Raw genomic sequence first — 14,860 nt, forward strand, 5'->3', positions numbered from 1 at the left:
AGAGCATTGCAGTAATCTACTCTAGAAGTAAAGAAAGCATTAGGGATTTTTTGTTTGGGAGAGTGTTTAGGGTGAAGGTCAGGGCAGACGTGTTGAGAGAGTTTGAGTTGGAGAATGGAACGCCACAGGGCAGTGAAAATGTTGGGAGATGAGAGTGTATGGGTGGACGATAAAGATGGCAGAGGAATGTGGATTTAAGGTTGTCGGACCAGCGGTCACATTAGGGTGTATATCACCTTGGCTGTTCCCTATGCCAAATGTTGAAATGAGGATGATAGGGAGTAGGAACAAGTTGGAGACGAGTAGCATGAGTGGTTATGTGGAGATGTTTGTAACTTGGTGAGATTGTATACGGAAGCGTTGAAGGATCCGTTTAGTGGTATGGTGGGGGCAGGGGTATGTGTCCCAGAGTTTGGTGTGAGGATGGGTAGAAGGATGAATGATCACATGTCGGTATATACGGCTGAGATGGTGGCGTTGATTTTTGGGTTGTGTTTGGTGGAGGAGGTGAGGCCACTCAGGGTTGTACTGTGTACTGATTCGGCTGCAGTGCTGAGTAGTTTAAGGACTGGTAGATCGGATTGAGGTGATTTGTAAGTAGAGCTGTTGGGGAAGTTGTTGGGATTGGAGAGGATGGCAGTGGTGGTCTGGTTCAGCTGGGTGCCTGCTCATGTAGGGGTTGAAGGAAATGAAGAGGAGGATAGGATGGCTAAGTGGGCAGTTAAGAAAGAGGGTGTGGATGTGAGGGTACCGTATTGTCAGGGAGAACTTAGTGCTGATAAAGAGGGTGGGGATGCGAAGCTGTCAGAAACAGTGGGACGAGAGTAAGACAGGGATAGGGTATTATGGGGTGCAAAGGTCAGTTAGGGTGGAAGTGCAGAACAGGGGCTGTAGGAGAGAAGAGGTGATCTGGTGTAGATTGAGGTTTGGAGTACAGAGATGAATACAACGTTAAAAATGATTGTTCGGGGCAAGGTGTCATAAACTGTCCTTAGGTGTATGCTGCGTTGTGGTCAATCAAGAACAAAAAAACTGATTGAACTAGAATTTGTCAGACCGGGCAATGTATTTCGATTCTACAAGCAATATAGGAATTTCGTGATGGCCACAGCGTTGCACCCCCTTCGCTCTGGCCGTGCTGCCCCGTGCTGGCCGTGTACGCCCTACGGCTACCATGGCCTTAGCAGTTTGTTTGTAAGTTTGTTTGTAGTTTGCAACTGAGAACAACCACAAGAATGGACATGCAGGTAAGCAAGCTAGCTAGTTATCGACAGACAGCTGACTTATTTAGTGCTTACCTGAATCAAACCTGTTTTGAAAGGTGCGTTCATGAACACTGGGGGGTGGGAAAGTTCCGACAAGTGGGAGAAAACACCTGAAAGCTTTTTGAGAGCTCCAAGAAGTAACGTTAGCTTTGCCATCACTTGACATAGCAGCGTTAGTGGTGAAAAAAATCTAATAATTTACTTGCTCAGTGCACAAATGAGTCACTATATTTGTTTCTATAGGTCGTACTCTTTAGCGGTGTCGTCATGTGTACGCTCCCAACAAAAACTTTTGAAATGAAACAGTCCAGAATCTATAGAAATTGTGAGGGAGGAGTAGATCTAATTTCAAGGATTAAAACATGATAATTAAACTTTTTATATGTAAAAAGTTATTATTAAAAATATGATATTAAAAAGTATACATGACATAAAAATATAATGTGTATGTTTTTTTTCTTATCAACAATTCAAGTTGTGTATTTGTAAGCTCCAAATATTATTTTTGTGATACCGAAGGTTAAATGACCTTGCCCCTAAAATGACAAATTTCGAAGCCTGAGCCCAAGTCTTTAGTGGTGATAATAGTGCATCCTATGGAGCTGCTTCTTCCTGTGTTCAGCTGATAGGATTGGAATCTGGTGATGATGATCTGTGACAAGGACATGAAAGGTTGTGTTGTTTCACAGCTCTGGTATTTGCCTGACTGTGGCCAAACAGTTATCCAGTATGATTCTTGCCATTCTTCATTGACTTCTCTTTTCAGTGAGCTGCAAGGATGTTTTTTGTTTGTCAAACCATTCTCCTTTTGCTGTCATGCATAAAAATCCCAGGAGTGCTTTAATTTTGTGAACTAGGTGGTGCACCTAATAAACTGGCCACTGAGCATTAACAGACACCAACAAACAAATGTTCATGTAACCACTACACACAAAAACACATGTATACAGACCCACATAGACACTACGATGCGCTGGACACTCAACCCTATAGTGACCATTGGCCTGGTCCTCATCCTCTAGTATTATCCTAGAATGCTGATTTGCGCTCAGTTATGAAACAAAATGGGACACACTATTGCAGACACACAGGGAAAAGTAGCAGCTGCAGACTTGCCGGCATGTGGAGTACAGACTAGTCCCTTCAGAGGTGGCTTATTTTTTTTACCATTACTGCCAACGCTGTACAAAAACATCTCCCTTCATTCCTAAACAACATAATCTGCTTCCAAAATAGCACCCAATTCTGCCCATGTAGCACACTACTTTTGAAATCGCCCCTACGGCACTGGTTAAAAGCATTGCACTGTGTAGGGAATAGGGTGCCATTAGTGATTCACTAAAAGTTTTGTGGTGCAGCCAATAAACAACCTCAAAGCTTGTCTGGACTCATTAATTGCAGATGCCTCCACTGTATGGGATGGGTGACCTACAGTTAATGTGACATGTGATACAAGTACGTTTAAAAGCAAGGCGTGAACAAAAGACTATAGGGCTTGCTGCAGTTCATTCTACGGGGGGCAAGTAGCCTAGAGCTGACTGGTAACCGTAAACTTTCCAGATTGAATCACTGAAGCAGAAAACAATTATAATTTTGCAAGCCTTACAGAATTATTGTAGAATTAATAGGCCCTTAGAATCATGGTATGTATTAAATCAGTCCCCAAGTTGGACTTCTCTCTTATTTGTACTGCTGATTAGTAATCTAGTGTCAATAACATATGTACTATTGAAAAGCCTGTTACATGTCATATATTTTTATCCTTCCCTCCTTCTCTGTCATTCTTTCTCTCTTATTCTCTCTCATTCCCTCTTTTTCTGCACTTCCCTCATTATTTTTCTCTTCCTCTCTCTTTCTTTCACCTTACTGTATTGCTGTCTTCTCTCTACTGCTGTAAAATAATCTTCTGGAAGAACTGGAAAAAACATCTGACATCTTATATATTGCATCGACAAACCTCCCATTAATAACTCTTAAGGCATGTACAGTATGTGCTAATTTGCTTCACTAGATTGCTTTCTTATGTCTGAGAGATGGCGGGTCGGTCCAACATGTCTACTCTCCCCATGGCACTTCACTTCCTGCTTCAATGCTTATTAGTTCTTGGTAGAATTTGTGAACCTAGATCAAGAGTGCCGAGCTGAGCGCAACAAAACAAATCCCTCACATTCCTCTCCACAACACATGGGCCAGATGGGGTTAGGGTTAGTGTTGGCCTTTTTTTCCTTTCTGCTCTCTGCAATGACACAGTTATACCCCATTCTATCTATTTAACTGACTCCATTTAGGAGTGTGGTCTCTTGGAATGATGGTCTGAAAGCATTTCAGGCCCAATTTAGTCCCTGAAAGTCTGTGAATAGTACAATGCCTTTCAAAGCTGTCAGCTTCATTTCAGTTTGGTCATTGGGGTGTACATAATTGATTCAGGTTTTGAGCAGAATCAGGGTGTATTAGGTGTGAGGGTATTTCAGTTAGGTTCCTGGATTGATGCCATAGAAAACAGACCTACCACGGTCTGAGGTGGACTGTCAACACATTGAAAACCGGTACTGCTCATTGATATGCCTTGCATTTTAGCGACACTAAATGGTAGGTCTGCATGAATGCACACACACACACAAAGAAACCACCACACACAATATCGCCCCCTGGTTTGAGGGTCATTTGCCATAAAACTAGAAAAACAGAGAGGTGAATTGTATTTTAACGTTTCAATAAAAATAAATGACAACCTTGATGCCTTATAGGATATATATTTAATTTGAAAGTTAGACATAATTTCCAAACATAATTTCCAAAACTTTTAGCGGTGTAGCATCACCCAGAGCATGTTTTTGTCAAGGATGACAAACTTGGTTGGGTGGTTTGGTTAATTGCGTGTTTGTTGTGCCTAACAACAGCTCTTAGCTGTGGCATAGTATGTTGACCGTATATCACTCCCCATCATGACTTATTGTATTATTATACACCGTTATTTTCAGAATAGAGGAAAGTGTTTTGGCATTTGTGTGTAGCCCAGACATATACCATGGGTTTTTAGTGAGTCATCCACTACCATTATAGTTATTCATCAAGTCACTGAGCTAGCCTAAGAAGGATAGGAATGGATGTTTGACTGAAAAAACTGTGCAGGTTATGATTCAGAGCGATGGGTAACGTGAAAATTAAGTGTAAGAAGCAAAAAATGCAATATCCCTTTAAGGTGTCAAGTGGTTTGGAAACGTACCTCACATATTTGGACATTTTGCTCAAATTACTCATATAATGTCATCCCTTGTGGAAACTGATAATAGACAAAGCGTCAACACGTGTCACGGTATTCTAAACAAAACCTGGTGATCATCAGAAAGTGAAAGGGGAAACTACACAATTATTTTTCAAAGAGGAAAGTCACCAATGGAAATACCTTCTGTGTTGTGTGATTCGCATCCAAAACTAAAAGCCTTAAGAGAATATGTCTACATGGCAGGAAAATATAAATTATAAAGTGTTACTGCACAAAAATGTCTGAATACCTTTTTGTTTTCTAAAGCTTTTTCCTAGTATCATATTGCAATCGACTATTTCCCTTAGTATAAGTGTTTATGTCAGCATGCAAGGCTACAGGAATGGATGCAGAGCAGACAGGCCACCAGGACACAGAACAGGGTGGCTATAATCCTTTGTTTTTGTTCCAAATGCCACAGGAGTTCAATTGTTTAGGAACCTTAATATACTTCAGGCTTGTGTGGGAAAGTGCACCATTTTCCTTAACGGCCCTGGTCCAAAATACAGGACTGTATAGGGAATAGGCTGTCACTTGGGAAGCAGAACATCTATTGTACATTATTTCATATTGAAAATTTTTAATTACAAGCAAATATTGTTGTCAGACAGCTGAAAATGTCTTATGTTGAATGTGGATACTTTTACACTGACTTCTCACTACTGTATAGAGTCCTTTACAGACAATGATTGATGCATAACATAACCCTAAGGAGAATAATTCAATATGAAATGTATGAGAATGTATATCCACGCACACAAAGATGGACTCAAACACACAGATTTTGGGAGTGCAATCTACTTGATGTAACTTAAAATGGTACTATAGTCACTGTATTATTGGCAGGTCCACTAAATGAACATACAGATTTAATTCTGTCTGTAATTATTTGACATCCAATATATGCAGACTATACCTGGGTGACTGCATTTAACCAGGATGAACATACTAGCCAAAATAAATTGCTTGAGAAAGTCATAGGCAACCTTATATTATAGTATTTCACATTTAAGTGATTTAGCAGGAGTTCTTAACCAGAGTGCCTTACATCATTTCATAATGTGACCAGCAGGAGTTTAATAAAACTCAATAAAATTCCGTAATGACATTTCTTAATTTGTCAAAGTTAAATCTCCCCCTTTCATATTTTAGGAAATTGCAGGAAGGAATGTAAGTATAGGGCCGTTTTTTTTATTTGGTTTGTTCCTACTGTTATCTCCTATAGATACTGGTGTAACAAGACGGATGGATGAGATGGCTCTGTTAATAGTTTTGTTCCCAGCTCTGAGAGAGAGTCAAATGCTTTAGTCCCCCGCTGTTTCCCTGGCAGTCCTGACTGAGAAGCCCCCCTCGGCCCGGCTGCGAGGCCCTGGTTCTCCTTTCTTTGACCCACCCAGTAGGGCAGTATTAGACACTATTAATAAACAGACACTACATGGCAGCTGCAGAAAGACAGAACGAGTGGGAGGAGAGAGAGGGAGCAGGGAGAAAGAATGATAGTTGGAAGAGACGACAGGAAGAGCCAGATCAATATATATCTTCAGCTATCTTTGGCACAATATTGATGAACATTATTCAGTCTAAAATATTGAATAGGATTACTTCTTAAATTTGGCCACATTGCATGTCTCCTATCTCTCTCCCACTCTTTGAACAATCTTTGCCTACGCTTAGTAACACACTTCAGTCCATTATCCAACTTCACTCTGCACTATGCTCCAGTGGAAACAGAAACCCATCACATGGCTTACCCACATGCATTTAAACTACCTATCCCTTAATGCCAGTTGAAGCCAGCATTCTGACAGTCAAATGGAATCAGTGTAACTTCCCAGAATACAGCCTCTGATCCAAAACAAATAAAGCACTTCAAATGGATTTTGTGCAAATGCTCTGCTCCATTTAATATGCAAGCTACTTTTGTTTTCCTTTCTCTGTTTTAAGGTGTATATCATTGTTTATGTAAAGCTCTGCCAGACATTAGAGGTGGACATTAGGTGTCAAGGTTTGTAACTGTGGACAGGAATATCATATATAGGCTTCATCAACTCATCAGCAGCACAATTCCTCTTCTGCTTCATTCTCACAATTTCTCTTCATTCTCTTTGGCTTCCTCCTTCATGGCTTCTTCTATGGCTTGTTCTTTTTTCTGTTTCTTCTCTTTCTTCTTAATGTCATCTTTACCATAATCTTCCTTCTTCCACATCTTCCTTCAATCCCCTATTATTTTTGTCATCCTCTGTTTTCTTAATACTTTGACCACCATTAATTTAACATAAATGCACCCAGACATGAAGACAATGAATTCATCAACTTTTGTATCTCTTTGGGGGGTGGCTTACTGCTGGTCCCTGCTGTGGGCGGTCTTCTTTTGTTCTGTTGGGATTCACAGAGGTGGAATCTGTTTCTGATGTTGCCAACTGCCATTCTTTGGAATAAGTCTGGGTGAGCCGGCTGCCCTGGATGCAATTTGATCCAAGCAGATAAAGACAAGAGAGAAACCAACTTGAGGCCTCCAAAGAGCAGGAAAGACCTGATTCAATATAGAGTCACTCTGCCTAAAGTCACTGACCTTTTATCAGCCTAATCTAGAGATCACCTGAAGCCTAAAACTACCTCCAGTAATTACATTGGCTTTCAGTGGGACTTGTAATATATGGGAAGGATGGGCTACTTAGAAGGAACTGTTTTCAACTCTGTAATAATAGTAGTAATCCTCTAGAAATGTAAAGATAACCCTGGCAAAAACTGTTAATCCCCATATCGTGAACTGTTAGGATTGAAAAAATTATTGTGAAACAAATGTGAAAAATATCTGGGATCTCTTTTACACTAACTGTTTCAACATTGTGGTGCAGTTTAGTTGCATACACTACAGGATTTTTATACTTTTCTAAAGTGTCTATATTTTTGCATGGACCTGGTGGCAGTGCAGGGGTAAAACAACGGCAGGCCAATATGCATATTTCCTATAACGTAAGCCAGGTGGTTAACCGTAGCACAGCAGGCTATGAATATGATCACCCCAAGTCCAAATCCCTGTATTTATCAATTGCTAATTAAAGCTGAAGTACGTAACTTTCAAGAACGGGATGTTTTTCTGCATAATTTTGTGACATCTTTTGTGACATCAGTTCACTCCTTAAGCCCCACACGTTATCTGTTCACTTTATTCAGCTCATCTAAAAAATTTCTTAATTTGACCAGGTGAGTTGACATACCACTTTTTATTTTTATAAAATTGGCTTGCTGCTTTATCCATAAAGTGAGAGTGATCACTTCTTTTTTTCAGCCTCAGCTCTTTTTTGATACATCAAATGCATCACTTCCTGTACACAGGAAAATGTTTTTTTTTCTTAGCAGCTGTACACAGTATACAGAGGTTTTTCAGATGCGGGCCTGGGACTATCTGATATTGTTCAGTAGGTATTCATCCACAATCCAGATTAATGGAATAGTGATGTGTTAATAAAAACTTCAGCTTTAAGTGAACAAACTGTTTTTAATAGCTAACCACTGGAGGAGAAAACGTCTCCACATCAACTTAAATAAGTTCAAATGCTTTGTGTCAATTACATTTTGGATGCAATTGGTGTGATGCCGTATCCAAACTGGCTACCCTTAGGGTGAAGTAACAGTTGATCTCAGCTCAAATATAATTGGCTTATGTGTTTCCTATAAAAAATTGTTCCCTTTGAAGTGTGGTGTGTCTATAAGTGGAAAAAAAAATTATATATGAAACTAAGGCACGGAATATTGTGTTTCAATGTCTACACAATGTGTAAAAATACACAGTGAGCCATTAGATTAATATACACTCACCTAAAGGATTATTAGGAACACCTGCTCAATTTCTCATTAATGCAATTATCTAATCAACCAATCACATGGCAGTTGCTTCAATGCATTTAGGGGTGTGGTCCTGGTCAAGACAATCTCCTGAACTCAAAACTGAATGTCAGAATGGGAAAAGGGGTGGGTGTGGTGACCTAGAGGCTTGTGACAGTGCCACCATGAGGCTGTAAAAATATGGGCACCTTTAAGCCATTTAATCTCATGGGAATTTGCAAAAAGCACAATTCTTTGCCAGAATAATAATTATTAAAGCAGCAAGCAGCATTTAGCAGGTTTCAGCATTGAAGCTACTACTAGCTACTACTTGCTTGCAACTTATATCAGTAGTTGCAAGCAATACTACATCTATGTTTTTTCCTTTCCTATAGTGCTCCTATGTGGTCAACTTGAAACATCAATCACACAAAGTAAAAACAACCCTGATCAGGTGCATCAAATGTAATCTCACTGAGTGACAAAGAACAACAGATATTGTGTTATGGCTATTATGCCACCACTGTTTGGCCAAACTGAATATACTTGCATTTCACATTGCAATAGTTTTCCCGGACATTTCCCTCTCATGGTATTATAATACAATATTCTGCATCAGATAAATATGGATACTTCAAATGTCTGACATTATCAGAGCAGTATAACACCTTAAGCACCAAACAATGTTACAAGGTAGTTCCTTGAAATTTTCAGAATGTAATAAGTGCAGCATAATATTTTGCTTGCTTTTCAAAGGTATCTTTACTTATGTATGTGTATTAACATCAATGATTGAGCAAACTATTTATTTAATAATTGTTTAATTGCGATGATCAAATGACTATTACAGGTGGCAACAATAAAAACAATACCTTTCCAGATTTTCATTTATTTGGAAAATGCCTTCCCTAATCTTACTGTAAAAATATTTTGCCCCTTTGGTAGGGCATGGGCATATAGCCTATGTACCCATGTGTTGTTGTTAAATTACAACTCAGATTACATTTTGACTGCCATATCTACAATTTAGAGGTGCAATTGATTAGTTTATCCCTCAGTTAGAAGTGGAGCTGTAGAAACCAATAAAAACTTTTTGGATTATTTTTGATGAAATAATCAATGCAAAGTTGCATTCCACTAAGGCTTGACACCATCCCTAAATGGTCAAATTATTATTAGCTTATTAGTTATATTGTTCATGTTAGATGGACTAACGTTAGATTCAACTGAGGTTAGTTAAACCTATTTCCATTACCTAACGTTACTAACTAATGTCAATAGTATTTATTGCTAACATTAGCAATTTTCTGACTCTGTAGGTGTATCTCCTCATGATAAAAATGTTTGCCATTGGTTCCCATAATGATGGATTTTCTGCCATTTTGGATTTTTTGAAAAACACAAAAAACTTTACTCCTCTGGCACCAAATGTCCAATCTTAACGTACTTTGAAATTCGGCATCTAGGGACCATGGTGTTAAAAAGTTATATCAGCCAGCCAAAAAACATGGATGCTATTTGCCAATGAACATGTGAGGGGGCATGGTTTTGCACATACACTCACCTAAAGGATTATTAGGAACACCTGTTCAATTTCTCATTAATGCAATTATCTAATCAACAAATCACATGGCAGTTGCTTCAATGCATTAAGGGGTGTGGTCCTGGTCAAGACAATCTCCTGAACTCCAAACTGAATGTCAGAATGGGAAAGAAAGGTGATTTAAGCAATTTTGAGCGTGGCATGGTTGTTGGTGCCAGACGCTCTGAGTATTTCACAATCTGCTCAGTTACTGGGATTTTCACGCACAACCATTTCTAGGGTTTACAAAGAATGGTGTGAAAAGGGAAAAACATCCAGTATGTGGATGAATGAGGAGAATGGGCCAACTGATTCAAGCTGATAGAAGAACAACTTTGACTGAAATAATCACTCGTTACAACCGAGGTATGCAGGAAAGCATTTGTGAAGACACAACACGCACAACCTTGAGGCGGACTGGTTACAACAGCAGAAGACCCCACCGGGTACCACTCATCTCCACTACAAATAGGAAAAAGAGGCTACAATTTGCACGAGCTCACCAAAATTGGACAGTTGAAGACTGGAAGAATGTTGCCTGGTCTGATGAGTCTCGATTTCTGTTGAGACATTCAGATGGTAGAGTCAGAATTTGGCGTAAACAGAATGAGAACATGGATCCATCATGCCTTGTTACCACTGTGCAGGCTGGTGGTGGTGGTGTAATGGTGTAGGGGATGTTTTCTTGGCACACTTTAGGCCCCTTAGTGCCAATTGGGCATCGTTTAAATGCCACGGCCTACCTGAGCATTGTTTCTGACCATGTCCATCCCTTTATGACCACCATGTACCCATCTCTGATGGCTACTTCCAGCAGGATAATGCACCATGTCACAAAGCTCGAATCATTTCAAATTGGTTTCTTGAACATGACAATGAGTTCACTGTACTGAAATGGCCCCCACAGTCACCAGATCTCAACCCAATAGAGCATCTTTGGGATGTGGTGGAACGGGAGCTTCGTGCCCTGGATGTGCATCCCACAAATCTCCATCAACTGCACTGCAAGATGCTATCCTATCAATATGGGCCAACATTTCTAAAGAATGTTTTCAGCACCTTGTTGAATCAATGCCACGTAGAATTAAGGCAGTTCTGAAGGCGAAAGGGGGTCAAACACAGTATTAGTATGGTGTTCCTAATAATCCTTTAGGTAAGTGTATTTTCTTCTTTCAACTAACATAAAACAAAGGAGTTTGAGCTTTCCCTTTACTTACTATATTCCTACTGGAGCGTATGAAATTTTAACTAAAACCTGGCAATACTGCCTTGTTTGCAGAATGTTCCAAATAACACAGATATGTGCTAGAAATATAATATTTACTAAGATGACCATGGTATGAAAAAAACCTGCCCAACCAGCCTGTTTATAATCTCTTGTGGACAGACTGCATAAATATAAATGGTCCCAAAAATCTATCATGAAAGATTGTAGGGTAATGAGTGAGATTTGCGTGAGATAACGAGCAGATTAGTTTGCATTTTACATTTTAGAATAGGAGGGGAGATTTTTTTCAATAGTCCTGCTTGTAATTTTGAAGAAGGGAGCTCTTTGTTGCAGTTCTGATCCCATCTCTTAACACATATGGCTAACTTGATCTGACCAACTACCCAATTACAGACTTTACTTTTAAATTAATGAAGATTAGTCTGTCTATTGACAGCATTGCAGTGAGGTTTTTGTAGTCTTAATATATTTATTCAACAAATGTTGCATGTTGCTTACTTATAAAGTACACAAAAAGTCTATGTTCTCTTATTATTGTAAATACAACTTTTGATTATGTAAAGATGGAAATCCTTTACATAATCAAAAATGTTTGCTTCTTTAATAAAATGTATTAACCCACAATATGTATAGGTTTTACATTATAATAATAAAACAATAAAAAAAACTGGCAGTATTTTGATTGCATGTGTTTGCACACACATCAACTAATACTTCATAAAGCATATTGTTCATGGATTACAGCAGTATGTCTTTTTGGATCAGACTCTGTCAACCTAACACATTTGGATCTTGTAATTTATTTCAAGCTCATTAAATTGTGTGGGGATTGCCTGTGCAATGCCCCATTTAGGTCAATCCACATAGTCTCTATAGGATTTTGGTCCTGATTCTGATTGGGCTGTTCTCTTGTGATTTATATTTCACATCAGATCATAATACATTTTTCCACATGCAACATATGGGCTTGGATGTGATAATTGCCTTCTATCTTGCCATCCTACCCCACAGCTCAGAATTGCACCTTCAAGGTATACTTAAAGGAACACCAATCTTTTTTTAATGATAATTAGAATCACTTATGTCAGATGACAGAAAATTACATTTTAACATGATTTGGAATGTAATGTGATTGGTTAAATCTGAATACAGTTACAACCCCCTTTATAAAGGTTGTGCACAAATGCCAGCAAATAATGTTTTTTGTTTTATTCCTTTACATTTAATTTTTTTAACTTAAATACTATTAGTTATTAGACCTCATCTCAGTATCTCTGTTTTTTATCAGACTTATTTTGGCCAGGCTTCATATATACACACCAATACATTAACTATTTAATTCACGCAATAAAATTGTACGGGCAATGGAGAACCCATACTTAATAATTCAGCAGTAGAAACTTATGCCAGGTTGTGGGTGTGTGTGTCTGAAAATCCCAAAAAACTTTGATCATTCTGTAAAACTGCTGTTCTGATGGGTTCAACTAATGTATGTGTGAAATCGTCTCAAACACCGTGTCTGTGCTTGAGCCAATCTGAAGTACAAGTTTGGCTTTAGACTTACTCAACTATTTGGTTGGTTTCTGTTATTCGAGGCACTTTTGATCATGCAATGATAAAATATTTAAAAAATGAAATAATCCCAGGCTTGCCACTCCAAAACAGCTGTTAGACAGAAGCACCAGCTGCAACATGCTGATTCCTCCTGCCAGCATGTCAGACTGCTTGCTTCCATCAAAGGAAGTAAGAAGAGAAAGTCTGCTGAACAGTGCCATCCAAAGACCACTCAGAATGAAGGAATAGAAACAAGTGTGTGTCTGTTTTCTGGGTATGTGTATGCGCGTCGGTGTTGTGAAATGTCTGGCACATATAATAAACCGGCATGCTTATGGGAATGACCTCACATTACCACCACAACAGAATAGAAGCTGTAATTTCTGAAGTGTGTGTGTAAGCTATATATTACCCTTATAACATCCTTAAACTGTGAAGTACTAACTGCAACCAAATGTGACCATTTGAGTTAACGGTGAACTTTCAAACATATGGCACCACTTTTTATAAATCCCATATGTATATTGTGATCATCGTGAGGGCAAAGACATGCTTACATAACGTAATAATGCATTATACTGGGACTTCTGTCACTGCCCCGAATTACAGCTGCGTCATTGCAGCCAGGAGTTCACATCCTGGTCATGGCATACCAGACATGGGACTAAGTCCCATTTTTGCAAGTCTCAAGCAAATCTCAAGTCTTACCCATGAAGTCTCAAGTCAAGTCCCAAGTAATAATGGGTAAGTCCCAAGATCCACATCTCAGATCAAGTCAAGTCAAAAGTACCTAATTTTTGGTTTCAAGTCTTCAAGTCAGTGGTTAGGAAAAATTGTGTTATACAATGAAGATGATCAAATCATTTTGAATTCTTGAATTAGCTTAAAGGAACCTGTCACGGTTGGTGTAGTGGTTCAGAGGAAGGAACCAGGCGCAGGCAGAGTGGCAGTCGATGTTGTCAGTTTAATTGTAAATAACACTGAGCACAAACTGAATCCGAAAATAAAGACTTAAACTAATCAAAAACACTCGCCACGTGCACAAACGGAGACATGGAACAATGACCGACAAATGAGGGGAGCAGAGGAGCAATATTTAAACACATACTATTGACCGAATTGGGACCTGGTGTGAATGATAATGGAAGACGAGACACATGACAAGTCCAGGATGTGTTCAAATTGGTAAATGACAACTGAGGAATGTACTGTATAACCCTCCATGAATCAGACTTGCTTAACTAATCACCAGGAAATGTCATGAATATAATAGATTTTCCCATCTCCCCATGTAGCAAGTGTTATTTCAACAGCATTTCATTCTGACATTACCTCACTTTATCTAGCTAGATAGGCACAGCACCACATTAGTCATTTTACCTGTCTTTGTGGGTTTTCAGGTGTCTCACAAATTTTGACATTGCGGCTATTTTGTCAGTAATTTTTGTTTTGCATACTGCTGTCATTTTCCTTCCCACCACGACATAGTCGTTGAATCTAAATGTAATGACTTTCAGAACCAAATCAGATGCAGATACACGTGGACAGTTTTTATTCATAGCAGCTGTACACCACTCTAAAGAGGATGACTAGACAAGCTTTGTAAAATATCTGTTATATGTAGAGAAAGGTTGAATAAATCGTAAATAAAATGAAAATGTTCTCTATATGTTTTTATTGACGGATTTGAGGCATAGGAAATAAATTAAAGATATTGTATTTTTTATAATCCATTGAAATTATTTAACTAATCAGATAAGCTTTTACTGACATTTTTCTGGGATTCTATATATTAAATAATATTTTGTTAAAGATCCCAATAATAATCGACAGACTAATGTATTAACAAAATAGTTGTTAGTTATTCTATCAGTTGTGCTAGTTTAGGGTTATAAGAAACATGTGAGGTTTGGGAAATGTTTTAGAGAATTTCAAGACAGTAAAGCTCCAGGGAACAGGTTTGGACCACCTACCCAAACATGTACTGTTGTTGTCTAGTTCTGAGTCAGGCCTATGTCTGAGATACTGTAGAGCAGGTTACAGTAGCAAAGCCTCTGTAGCCGGTCTGTTTTGGTGTAAGTTGTTAGGGACAGAGGGGAACATCATGAGAGAACACTTTGCCTCTGATGTCCTGTTTA

The 14,860-nt window shown here is 38.8% G+C and overlaps 1 protein-coding gene across 2 annotated transcripts in view; it reads left to right on the forward strand.

Moving 5' to 3' along the window:
- ccbe1 (collagen and calcium binding EGF domains 1) overlaps positions 1-14,860 on the forward strand; it is a 94,855-nt gene that overhangs the window by 59,212 nt on the left and 20,783 nt on the right. The window lies entirely within an intron of this gene.

The sequence above is a fragment of the Esox lucius genome, chromosome 14 (genome assembly GCF_011004845.1).
Source record: "Esox lucius isolate fEsoLuc1 chromosome 14, fEsoLuc1.pri, whole genome shotgun sequence".
NCBI lineage: Eukaryota > Metazoa > Chordata > Actinopteri > Esociformes > Esocidae > Esox > Esox lucius.